The following is a 13,813-nucleotide window of genomic DNA, read 5'->3' on the forward strand; positions in this document are numbered from 1 at the left end:
TTGGCTGTATTGCGGTACAAGTCGTCTGTAATAACTGGCCAAGCCTAAGAAGGATTGAACCTGTTTCTTTGACTTTGGGACAGTCCCACTTTTGGATAGCATCCACTTTGGCCTGTAGGGGGTTGATAGTTCCTTGACCCACCTGGTGTCCAAGGTAAGTCACTCTGTTTAGGCCTATTTGACACTTCTTAGCCTTAACAGTTAGTCCTGCCTCCCTTATGCGCTCGAAGACTTTTTGTAGATGTTCCAGGTGTTCTGCCCAGGAATCCGAAAATATGGCCACATCATCAAGGTAGGCAGCTGCATATTCTCCCAGTCCAGCTAGGAGACCATCTACAAGTCTTTGGAAGGTGGCGGGTGCATTTCACAACCCTAAAGGGAGTACATTAAATTCATACAGCCCTACATTGAATGGCGGATTCATCCTTGGCGGATTCATCCAGCGGTACCTGCCAGTACCCCTTGGTTAAGTCCAAGGCAGAGATGAACTGGGCCCATCCCAGTTTCTCTAATAGTTCATCTGTGCGTGGCATTGGATAGTTGTCTGGGCGAGTTACAGCATTTAGCTTACGGTAGTCCACGCAAAAACATATTTCCCCATCTGGTTTGGGAACTAGAACCACTGGAGATATCCATGCACTGCGGGAGGGGCGGATTACACCCATCTGTAACATATCCTGGATCTCCCGTTCTATAGCAGTTTTAGCTTGAGGAGACACCCGGTAAGGTTGGACCCTAATTGGGTGAGCATTACCTGTGTCAATGGAGTGGTATGCCCGTTCAGTCAGTCCTGGGGTGGCTGAGAACGTCGGCGCGTAGCTAGTGCACAGCTCCTGGATCTGCTGTCGCTGCATACGCCCAAGGGTCATGGAGAGGTTCACCTCTTCCACACCACCAGCACATTTCCCTTCATAGTAGACACCTTCAGGCCACTCAGCGTCGTCTCCTCCCTGGGCTGTAAACTGACAGACCTTTAATTCTCTGGAATAAAAGGGCTTTAGAGAATTAATATGATACACCTTAGGCTTTCGGCTGGAGGTGGGGAATGCTATGAGATAATTAACAGCTCCCAGGTGCTCCTGGACCGTGAATGGCCCTTCCCACGATGCTTCCATTTTATGGGCCTGGAGCGCCTTTAAGACCATGACCTGGTCCCCTACTTTGAAGGAAAGCTCTCTGGCATGTTTATCATACCAGGCTTTTTGCTCTTTTTGAGCATCCTGTAAGTTGTCTTTAGCAAGGGCTAAAGAGGCTCGGAGGGTGTTTTGTAGGTTGGTTACAAAGTCCAGAATGTTAGTTCCTGGAGAAGGTGTAAATCCCTCCCATTGCTGCTTCACCAACTGCAATGGCCCCTTAACCTCGCGGCCATATACAAGTTCAAATGGGGAAAACCCTAAACTGGGGCGTGGTACAGCTCTGTAGGCAAAGAGCAACTGCTGCAACACTAGGTCCCAATTATTGGAGTGCTCATTTACAAATTTACGTATCATGGCCCCCAAAGTTCCATTAAACTTCTCCACCAGGCCATTTGTTTGATGGTGGTAAGGAGTGGCAACCAAGTGATTTACCCCATGAGCTTCCCAAAGGTTTTCCATAGTTCCTGCCAGGAAATTAGTCCCTGAATCTGTGAGGATGTCGAGGGCCAACCTACCCTGGCAAAAATGTCTGCTTGTGCCTGGCACACACTTTTAGCCCTGGTGTTGCTTAGAGCTACTGTTTCCGGCCATCGGGTGGCAAAATCCATGAAGGTCAGTACATACTGCTTTCCTCTGGGTGTCTTTTTTGGAAAAGGACCCAGAATATCCACAGCTACTCGCTGAAATGGAACTTCAATGATGGGGAGTGGCTGGAGAGGGGCTTTGACCTGGTCTTGGGGTTTTCCCACTCTTTGGCATACTTCACAAGACTGGACATAGGTAGAAACATCTTTGTCCATTCCCTCGCAGTGGAATGACCCCCCCAAACGGTCTTTGGTCCTGTTCACCCCAGCATGGCCACTAGGATGATCGTGGGCTAAGCTCAAGAGCTTGGCCCGGTACTTAGTTGGAACTACCAACTGTCTCTGAGGATGCCAGTCTTCCTGGTGTCCACCAGAAAGAGTTTCCTTGTATAAAAGTCCTCTTTCTACAACAAACCTGGATCAATTAGAAGAGCTGAGAGGCTGTGGGTTGCTCCGTGCCGCCGTCCAAGCTCTCTGGAGGCTTTCATCAGCTTTCTGTTCGGTCTGGAACTGTTCCCTTGATGCTGGAGACATCAGTTCCTCATTTGATTGTGGACCTAGGCTTGGTCCCTCTGGAAGCGATGTAGGGGATGGAGCTGTTTCCGTTGACTGTGAACCACTCTCCGCTGGGGCACTAGGTTAGGATTCAGGCTCCGGCTGAGCCTCTTGTGTAGGGTTATGGGCTGCTGCCGGTTCAGGTTCAGTGGGGCCCTCTGGTGTTGGGGTTGCAAGTACTGGATTCAGTGCTGGCAATGGGTCTGGTGCTGGTTGTTCGGCTGGTTCCGGTTCTGGGACTGGCTCTGTCTGGGTCTCTGGGACTGGATCCACTACTGCTGTTGCAGACATTGGCCTGGGGTCCGGGTCCATCACCTCTGACTGGGTCCTGATAGAAGTTTCCGGAACAACTCTAGGCGTGACAGCTGGTTTAGTCTGGCTGTGGGTGACCATTCCCACCCTCTTGGCTGACTTCACATGATTGGCCAAGTCTTCCCCCAACAGCATGGGGATGGGATAATCATCATAGACTGCAAAAGTCCACATTCCTGACCAGCCCTGGCACTGGACAGGCAACTTGGTTGTCGGCAAATTGAAAGAGTTGGACTTGAAGGGTTGAATCGTCACTTGGATCTCTGGGTTGATTAAATTGGGGTCCATTAAGGAAGCATGGATAGCTGACACTTGTGCTCCGGTGTCCCTCCACGCGGTGACCTTCTTCCCGCCCACACTCACAGTTTCCCTCCGCTCCAAGGGTATCTGGGAATATCTGGGCCTGAGGACCTCTGGGGTGATTCCAGTGCAATGAACTGTAATCTGTTGGGGTTCTTGGGGCAGTTGGCCTTTATATGCCCCAGCTTGTTACATTTAAAACATCGTCCAGCTGACGGGTCACTGGGGCGAGGGGGGTTGCTGGAGAATGGTGTGGCGGGACGATAAGGTGTCTGGAGGGTTCCTTGGGGGGTAGGTGGGGCCTTGGGTGGCCCCCAGTAATAGGGTGTGGTCTGGGGTTGTCCCTTCTGGTATCCACTCTAACTGTGACCAGTTTTTTTTTCTTTTCTGCCACCTCCACCCATTTGGCTCCAACCTCCCCTGCCTCAATTACAATTTTGGGCTTCCCATCTAGGATGTATCTTTCTATTTCCTCAGGAACACCCTCTAAGAACTGCTCCATTTGCATTAGGAAGGGCAAATTTACTGGAGATTCAACACTTGCTCCTGATATCCAGGGCATCCCAATGTTTTCCAATGTGTTAGGCATGTCGGGTAAATGACATGTCTGGTTTCCACCTTAGGGCTCTGAATCGCCGACAGGAATGCTTGGGTGTTAGCCCCATTCTGACTCTCGCCTTGGTTTTAAAGAGTTCATACTCGTTCATGTGGTCCTTAGGCATTTCAACCACCACCTCAGCTAAGAGTCCGCTGAGCTGGGGCCTCAGCTCTACCATGTATTGGTCTGTAGAGATGCTGTACCCAAGGCAGGCCCCTTCGAAGTTTTCTAAGAAGGCCTCAGTATCATCGCCTGCCTTGGAGATCGGGAACTTTCTGGGATGGGAAGTGGTACCTGGAGAAGGATTGCTAGGGTTGGTTGGTATATTCTGCTGAGCCTTTGCCTTCTCCATCTCCAGTGCATGCTTCCTCTCTTTTTCTTTCTCCTTCATTTCTTTGGCCCTTGCCTCCATTTCTTTTTCCCTTGCCTCCATTTCCCTCCTGTAGGCAGCCTCCCTTTCTTTTTCCCTTGCCTCCATTTCTTTCCGTATGAGTTCTATCTGTCTTTCATATTCCTTTTGTTTTTCCTCAGCCTCAAATCTGGCTAATTCCAGCTTTTGTTGAACCGTGGAGTCTGTCATCCTAACCTCTCTGTTTTTAACTAACTTTACACCTGAGAGTTAGAAAGAAAACAACAACAACAAAAACTTGGCTTGTAAAATTTTGCTGTGCTGTCCGGATACCTGTGTTCTCTGATAGTGATTGTCAGCCTACAGAGAAATCCTAAAAAAAAACCCTAACACCTTTGTCTCCAGGCAAATAGGCAGAAAACCCCTCTAGTTGCTCTTAGGAGAAGAAAAAAAAACAAAAAACTTCAGGTCTGTGAAGACTTCTGAATTTCCCTGCAGGAGGTTAACTACCCTGCCTTTAGGTAGAGAAAACTCCAGCTCACAAAAGACAATTCCCTTTTGTCTCTGCTCTGGCTCCAAGCAGAGAAAAAAAACCCAACTGCTTCCAGTTGGAAACCTGCTTTCCAGCAGCCCAAAGGGGAAAAAAATTCCCTTTTAAAATCTGTGTTTCTGGTTCAAAAAATCTCACATTGATCTCAAAATGATTTCAAGTTAATCCCACCATTCTGCCACCATGTCAAGGTTCCTTCCCCACTCTGAACGCTAGGGTACAGATGTGGGAACCTGCATGAAAACCTCCTAAGCTTACTTTTACCAGCTTAGGTTAAAACTTCCCCAAGGTACAAACTATTTTACTCTTTGCCCTTGGACTTTCGCTGCCACCACCAAACGTCTAACCAGTATTATTATTATTAGGAAAGAGCCCGTTTGGAAATGTCTTTCCCCCCAAAATCCTCCCTTACCTTTACATCCCCTTTCCTGGGGAAGGCTTGATAAAAATCCTCACCAATTTGCATAGGTGACCATAGACCCAAACCCTTGGATCTTAAGAACAATGAAAAAGCAATCAGGTTCTTAAAAGAAGAATTTTAATAGAAGAAAAAAAGTAAAAGAATCACCTCTGTAAAATCAGGATGGTAAATACCTTACAGGGTAATCAGATTCAAAACATAGAGAATCCCTCTAGGCAAAACCTTACATTACAAAAAGACACAAAAACAGGAATACCAATTCTGTTTACCGGCTGGCTGAGAGTCACGTCTAACTGCGGAGTTGGGGGGCAGGACCCTCTGGCTTCCCCAGGAGCCCCGCCCGGGAGGACTTGCTGTGGGAAGTGCACGGTGCGAGAAGGGAATGCTGAATGCTCTGAGATCAGACCCAGGAAGGTCGAAGCTGTGTAAGCTTCTTTCCCTGGTGACAGTCTGCTCTGAGAGAGGAGGCATTTCTGTGCACCTGGCAGAGGAGATAAAAAGATGCCCGAGATGTCTCCATGTTGCCTCTTTCCTGCTTTGATTCTCTGGAGCATGGATTTACAACTGAAAGGAGTGTCTTGAATTATGGACTGAGGACCTGCCAATCTTTTGGAGATTACCAGAGAGATTTTACAAGCCAGCAGCCTGCAACATCACTGTTACAAACCTGATACAAGGACTTTGCAATCATTTGTATATATATGATCGATTAACCATGGGTAGATTGATGGATGGATGGGTGGGTGGGTGGATGGATGGATGAGTAGATAGATAGAAGGTTAAGGATGGATGGAGGGGTAGACAGGGTTGGGTCTGGGGATGGACGGATGGGTGGATGGGGAAGGACAGCAGGTTCGAGAGTTAGATGGAAGGCTGGGTCTGGGGAAGAATGGATGGAGGGATAGATAGAGGGTTGAGGGTGGATGGATGGAGTGGTAGACAGAGAGTTGGGTTTGGGGATGGATGGATGGATGGATGGAGGTATGGATGGATGGACGAGTAGATACTGGGTTGGGGAGGGGAAAGGGTGGGTGGGTAGGTGGGTTGATACAGGGCTGGGGGTGGAGCCAGCCAGCCAGGAGGCTCCATATCTTTGGTCAGAGACAGGCCAGGACAGTTTCTAGGCAGGGGATCTCTCCCCTTCTTACCTTGGTGAGGTGGGCACCAGGGTCGGCCGCTCCCGCCTGCTCTCCCCAGCAAGGCTCCAGCTCCGGCTCCGGCTCCAGCTCCCTCTGACTCTGCGTCAGCCGATTATTTTCAGTTGTGCTCTTATCAGCGCTTAAACATTAGTCCAGCCAGCTGCCCCTGGGCCTGCCTAGCCCTGCCTGCCTCTCCCCAGCACAGGGCCTGGGGCACTCTGGGGCATGCCATGCCAGGCAGGGAGGGTGAGGAACTAGGTGTGGGAGTAGATCTCTTCATGAAATAGGCGGGCCAGGACGCCTGGGTTCTCTCCTCAGCTCTGGGAGGGGAGTGGAGGGGGAGCTGGGAGCCAGGACGCCTGGGTTCTCTCCTTGGCTCTGGGAGGGGAGTGGAGGGGGAGCTGGGAGCCAGGACACCTGGGTTCTCTCCCCAGCTCTGGGAGGGGAGCAGGGTCTAGTGATTAGAGCAGGCGGGGGTGGGAGCTCCCCCCCAGGGCTCAGAGGTGGTGGATGTGCCATGCAGTGAAGGACTTGACAAGCCAGGACTGTCACTTTTCCAGCACACCCGGACCCCGTCTCACCGCTCCCTACAGCTGCAATGGCATCACGCACATCAAAATTCTCTAAGGGCCTGGCACGAACCCAGAAGGAAACAAGTCAGGTACATTGACCTTTGCTCTTCAGTCCTGCCCCACAGCCCCCTGCTAATCCAGCCCTGGGCTCCCACCTGCGCCCCTGAATTCAGATTGTCAGCACAGAAAAGTGGAGGGAGGGTTGGGGTGAAGCCAGGGCTGGGCTAGCAGGGGGCTGCGGGTCGGGAGTGAGGGGCGCCAGCAGAGTGGGGTCCCTAAGGGAACAGATCAGAGTATCCCTCTGTCACGGAGTCCCTGGGCGATGCTCTGGAACTGCTCCCCATGAAGCCAGTCAGGACTCTGGGGCAGTCGCCTTTCTGGGAGCAGCCTGTCTGCAGGACACACAGCTCACCCGGCTTCACCTTCCTGGGTCTGACCTCGGAGCATTCAGCCTCCCCTGCCCCTCCGTGCGCTTCCCCCAGCGAGTCCGCTCAGGCGGGGCTCCTGGGGAAGCCAGAGGGTCCTGCACCCCAACTTCGCAGTCAGACGTGACTCTCAGCCAGCCAGTAAAACAGAAGGTTTATTAGACGACAGGAACATGGTCTAAAACAGAGCTTGCAGGTGCAGAGAACGGGACCCCTCAGCTGGGTCCATTTTGGGGGGCAGTGAGCCAGACAACCACGTCTGCACTTCACTCCATGTCCCAGCCAGCCCCAAACTGAAAAACCCCCTCCAGCCCCTCCTCTGGGCTTTGTCCCTTTCCTGGGCCAGGTGGTCACCTGATTCCTTTGTTCTCCAACCCTTCAGCTCTCACCTTGCAGGGGGGGGCAGGGCCCAGGCCATCAGCTGCCAGGAAACAGGGTGTCGGCCATTCTCTGTGTCCAGACCCCTGCACACACCTGCCCTCTAGGGCTCTGCAATGATCATACACCCTTACTCCACCCCCTAGATACTTAAGAACTGCCTAGGGGAAACTGAGGCACCCCCACACTATTCAGAGGAAACATTAAGAACAGTCCCACTTCGTCACACCCTCCTTATCCAGTCTCTCTCTCTGTCCATTTTCGAGGGGTGGGGTAGATATTGACACAGGGTCTCTGAGTCGGGGACAGAACCCAGGAGTCCTAGCTCCCAGCCCCACCCTGCTCTAACCACTAGATACCACTCCCCTCCCAGAGCCAGGGAGAGAACCCAGGAGTCCTGGCTCCCCTATTTCCTCCTCAGACCCAACCCCCAGCCTTCCTCCCTGACAAAGCAAGCCTTAGTCTCTGTGCCCCTGGGGGAGGCGGGGGGGGGGGGGGGTTGACAACAGGCAGAGTGTCCCACCCAAGACAGCTGGCTGGATCTAAGGTCTGAATGCTGGTAAGAGGAAGAGGAAATAACTGGGTGCCGCAGCAGGGTCAGAGGGAGCCGGAGCCATACTGGTTCTCCCAGGACTGTGGGCTTAGCAGCTGTCATCCAAACCCTGTTCCTAGCCCCGGGCTCGGCCAGGCCTCGCCGGGCCCTGCCGCTGCAGGTTACCCCTCGGTGCTGCCCAGCCCCCCAGCCCCTTTGAAGTTACCCAGCCCTGGACACTGGCTACTCCCGGAAGGCCACGGCTTGCCGTCCCCAACGGAGTGGGACGTGCCGGCATACAAGATCCAGCCCAGGGCCGGCCGCTTGGTGGCTGGGTTATTTGTTAAAAGCAGGGGATTCAATGGGACTGGGTTATTTGTTTGCAACTCACTGCGCTCGGAGTGTGTGTGTGTGTGTTTTCACCCCCCTGAGCGAGAACATTTCTGTGCCGTAAATTACCTGTGTGGATAAGCTAGTTACATGCCCGTGATCAGGGCACTTACAACCTGGCCAGCCTGAGGGAGGAGATGTTCATAGGGAGTGTTCCAGCGTGATCAGGCAGGATCTAACAAAGTGCCTTCAGGTTCCTGGCTCTCTCTTTATACCTGTTAGCGAACTTGCTGGCCTTAGCAAAAACCCAGTTTGAAGAGGTTTATCCTGGCTACTTCCCTTCCTCTGAGGCCTTCTCTAACCCCCTGCAATCCTTGATTACCAGCCGACCAGTGGGAAGGTTTGGGGCTTCTTTCTCTGGAGAGAATTTCCATTTTGTTTCTGCAGCTCTTTACTTGATTCGTTACTTTGGGACCTATCCATCCTTCCCACACGACAAGTAGCCCGACACAAGCATACAAGCTGTCACGGAGTCCCTGGGCGATGCTCTGGAACTGCTCCCCATGAAGCCAGTCAGGACTCTGGGGCAGTCGCCTTTCTGTGAGCAGCCTGTCTTCAGGACACACAGCTCCCCCGGCTCCACCTTCCTGGGTCTGACCTCGGAGCATTCAGCATCCTCTGCCCCTCCGAGCGCTTCCCCCCAGCGAGTCCGCTCAGGCGGGGCTCCTGGGGAACCAGAGGGTCCTGCACCCCAACTCCGCAGTCAGACAGGACTCTCAGCCAGCCAGTAAAACAGAAGGTTTATTAGACGACAGGAACATGGTCTAAAACAGAGCTTGCAGGTGCAGAGAACGGGACCCCTCAGCTGGGTCCATTTTGGGGAGGCAGTGAGCCAGACAACCACGTCTGCACTTCACTCCATGTCCCAGCCAGCCCCAAACTGAAACTGCCTCCAGCCCCTCCTCCTCTGGGCTTTGTTCCTTTCCCGGGCCAGGAGGTCACCTGATTCCTTTGTTCTCCAACCCTTTAGCTCTCACCTTGCAGGGGGGAAGGGCCCAGGCCATCAGTTGCCAGGAAACAGGGTGTCGGCCATTCTCTGTGTCCAGACCCCTGCACACACCTGCCCTCTAGGCTCTGCAATGATCATACACCCTTACTCCACCCCCTAGATACTTAAGAACTGCCTAGGGGAAACTGAGGCACCCCCACACTATTCAGAGGAAACATTAAGAACAGTCCCACTTCGTCACATCTCTCCCCCCTTCGAGATCAAACTGAGCGGGGTCACTTTAGCCGATGACCTGGGGAAGTTCGAAGCCACCAACGTTCCCATGGATGCCCCAGCATCTCTCCCATTCCTTGGTAGGAGTTACACCAGGCCCTTCCAGTTTCATGCCCTCCCTTAGGTCAGGGGTGGTCGATAGCACTCGCAGGCCGTATGTGGGAAGGTTTATGCAGCCCATGCCCTTTGGCCATCCCAAGAATGTCTCCCCATTGACCATCACCTTCTGCTCCCACTGGAGGTCCGAGGGGCCTGGCCCCAGGAAACTCCACACAGACATATAGTTTGGGGTCAGGAGTGGGAGCCTGTCCACATCCCCAACCATCTGGCTGACGGAGTCTATGGCCTTGGGACCCAGCAAGGGAGCTAGACACCGGGGCTTTTCCGCAGGGTCCCCCTGGTTCAAATCTCCAGCCTGCTCAAAGGCAGTGGGGTGGCATCCACACCCCCCCCTCCTTAACCAGGGGCAGCAATTTCGTCTCGAGGTTCCCTGCGGAACTGGCCCCCCGGGGTCTATCCCCACTCACCCCGGGGAGGTCCCCTAGGCCTCTCCACCCCACCACCGCCAGTTCATGCTGCTCCTGCTTCTGCAGCTCTTTCTCGGGCTCTCGCTGTCTCCCACAGTCCTCTTGCTCTCTCAGACTCAGCTCCAATCCCGTCCGTCTCCGATCCCCTGATGGGGAACCCGATCGTGAAGACCCTCGTCTGGTCGGGGACAGGAGTCTTGGCGATGCCTGGCTCCCACTCCAGCTGCTCCCAGATCCTGCTATAGCCCCAGTTGGGGTCAGGAATCTGTCCCTTAGAGCGGTCATCCTCCTCCAGCTGCACGATGAACTCTGCTTTGGTGAACTTTCCAACGCTCGACCCTCTCTTTCTGCACAGGGTTACAATGTCCTTCTTAAGGAGACAGTGACAGGCCATCACTCCGCTCCTCCCAAGTTGTGGTGGACTCACAGGCCCGTGTGCTCTCAGCTCCCCACGGTTTCCAGGGAGAACCCCTAGTGTGCCAGCCCTTCTCGAGGTCACCACCTCTTTGCCAGGGTCGAGCTGCAGACTCCTCCGCCCCTTGGACTGCTCACTGCAATCCCCAGGGGGACCCTGTTACTGCAAAAGTCCTTCTCTCTCCCCGGGCCAAGCTGCAGGTTCCTCCGCCCCTGAGACTGCTCACTGCAGTCCCCAGGGGGACCCCATTACTGCACAGTCCTTCTTGCTAGTCACACACTCCCAGGGGTTAACCGCCCCCCGAAACCGCTCCTCTCTGAGCCTTCAGCAGGCCTGGTCCTCGGCAATCCCCATTCGTGTTACTGCTCCCCAGTCACTTACTGCAGGAAGCGCCATCCACGGGGTGCAGTACATCCCACCTCTGCCACCAGTTGTCACGGAGTCCCTGGGCGATGCTATGGATCTGCTCCCCATGAAGCCAGGCAGGACTCTGGGGCAGTCGCCTTTCTGTGAGCAGCCTGTCTGCAGGACACACAGCTCACCCGGCTTCCACCTTCCTGGGTCTGACCTCGGAGCATTCAGCATCCTCTGCCCCTCCGTGCGCTTCCCCACAGCGAGTCCGCCCAGGCGGGCTCCTGGGGAAGCCAGAGGGTCCTGCACCCCAACTTCGCAGTCAGACGTGACTCTCAGCCAGCCAGTAAAACAGAAGGTTTATTAGACGACAGGAACATGGTCTAAAACAGAGCTTGCAGGTGCAGAGAACGGGACCCCTCAGCTGGGTCCATTTTGGGGGGCAGTGAGCCAGACAACCACGTCTGCCCTTCACTCCATGTCCCAGCCAGCCCCAAACTGAAAACTCCCTCCAGCCCCTCCTCCTCTGGGCTTTGTTCCTTTCCCGGGCCAGGAGGTCACCGGATTCCTTTGTTCTCCAACCCTTCAGCTTCTCACCTTGCAGGGGGGGAAGGGCCCAGGCCATCAGTTGCCAGGAAACAGGGTGTCGGCCATTCTCTGTGTCCAGACCCCTGCACACACCTGCCCTCTAGGCTCTGCAATGATCATACACCCTTACTCCACCCCCTAGATACTTAAGAACTGCCTAGGGGAAACTGAGGCACCCCCCCACACTATTCAGAGGAAACATTAAGAACAGTCCCACTTCATCACACAAGCATCACCTCAGGATGGGATGCAGAGACAAAGTTTCTCGACACCTTAAATGACTGCAGATGTGGTCGCCCCATCTCGAAAATGATCTTGTGGCATTGGAAAAGGTTCAGAAAAGGTGAATCAGGGGTGTGGGACGGCTTCCGTATGAGGAGAGATTAATAAGACTGGGACTTACGTAGCTTTGGCACAAGGCGGGAATCCTTTGTCTCTCTCTGGGTCCCCACCCCTCCTTCTAAGTGGAAAAGCACCAGGTTAAACATGGATTCCAGGGTCAGGTGCCATGGCCACATGTCCTGTGAGCCCCCCTCCATTCCTCCAGGACTGACCCGTGTCTATGCAGTGGAGGCTTGCAAGTAAACAGAGCCATCCACCACCAATTGTCCTCGTCAACAGGAGCCATCAGGATTCCAAGCCACCATTAATGGCCCAGACTTTGCATAGTTACAAGCCGACTGTGACAAAGTGGGACTGTTCTTAATGTTTCCTCTGAATAGTGTGGGGGTGCCTCAGTTTCCCCTAGGCAGTTCTTAAGTATCTAGGGGGTGGGATAAGGGTGTATGATCTTTGCAGAGCCCTAGAGGGCAGGTGTATGCAGGGGTCTGGACACAGAGAATGGCCGACACCCTGTTTCCTGGCCACGGATGGCCTGGGCCCTTCCCCCCCTGCAAGGTGAGAGCTAAAGGGTTGGAGAACAAAGGAATCCGGTGACCTCCTGGCCCGGGAAAGGGGAAAGCCCAGAGGAGGAGGGGCTGGAGGGAGTTTCAGTTGGGGGCTGGCTGGGACATGGAGTGAAGGGCAGACGTGGTTGTCTGGCTCACTGCCCCCCAAAATGGACCCAGCTGAGGAGTCCTGTTCTCTGCACCTGCAAGCTGTGGTTTAGACCATGTTCCTGTCATCTAATAAACCTCTGTTTTACTGGCTGGCTGAGAGTCCTGTCTGACTGCGGACTTGGGGGGCAGGACCCTCTGGCTTCCCCAGGACCCCACCTGAGCGGACTCGCTGGGGGAAGCACACGGAGGGGCAGGAGAGGCTGAATGCTCCAAGGTCAGACCCAGGAAGGTGGAGCCGGGGGAGCTGTGTGTCCTGCAGACAGGCTGCTCCCAGAAAGGAGACTTCCCCAGAGTCCTGCCTGGCTTCACGGGGAGCAGTTCCAGAGCATCGCCCGGGGACTCTGTGACACCGACCTCAGAGTTAACTTCATATTTCTAGTTTCAGATACAAGAATGATACATTCAAACAAATGGGATGACCACACTCAGTAGATCCTGAGCTTTGTAATGATACCTTACAAGAGACCTTGTGCATAAAGCATATTCCAGTGACATCGTATTGCCACTCATAAGAATATTTCCCCTGGGAAGCCGATGGGCCGTGCAGAGCAGCTGGAAACTCTTGGGAATGTCGTGCCGGAGAACGCTGAAAAGTCCCCTGCAGCTGCAAAGCCAGCGGTTACGGGGCGCTCGCAGTATTTGGCCATGAGGATATGGTTACAGCTCCTGGACTGGGTGTGCCCTGGAGGTTTGGTGTCGAGCACCGAAAGCTTAAGGTTGCCCCATTCCCCCGGGCCCAGAATTTATATGTTAGACACGCTAGACAGGGACACGAACCCAAGCCCCCCCAGAGTATTAGCAAGCTCTGCTCACCAGAGCAGCCAGGGAGAAATCTGCCTCTGGGACAGCTGCGGCTGCAGGGGCTCCGAGTGTTACTTTGGGGTTAATTAACACAGGGGCCAGCGTCTTGAGGCCCGGCAAGGGTGGATCGGGTCACGAGCCCTTGCCGGGCTGCTGTTGATGGTGTTGCACCGGGCAGCAACCCGTGGCCGCCTCGTCAACCCCAGCCGGGAATTGTGTGGACAAGACGTAGAGTCACGCTCCCGGGTTGCAACCCGAACCAGCAAAGGGCCGCGGCACCGCCTGTCCCATAGCCCCGGGCTCTCCCGACCTGGGTCACTCACAACCAGCCTACCAGCGCATGTCCCCAGCCACGCTGTGGCTTCCACCAGCCTGGGTTGGCACCTGTGGGGTGACCCCGACACCCGCCCTGTCCCGGATTTTCCCCAGATCATGTGACCTGCACCTTCCAGCCCTCTCCTGGCCAGTCCCGATATGAAAGGCCTGTTTTCCCATCAGGGATCCGTATGCGACCGTTTGCTACTTTAACTGGAGTTCCCCCAACCCGCTCAGTTTAAATGCAGCTCAGGCTTGCCTGAGCTGGAGAAACACACATTTCTTTCACGTGGTG

Source organism: Caretta caretta, chromosome 23 (genome assembly GCF_965140235.1).
Source record: "Caretta caretta isolate rCarCar2 chromosome 23, rCarCar1.hap1, whole genome shotgun sequence".
Taxonomy (NCBI): domain Eukaryota; kingdom Metazoa; phylum Chordata; order Testudines; family Cheloniidae; genus Caretta; species Caretta caretta.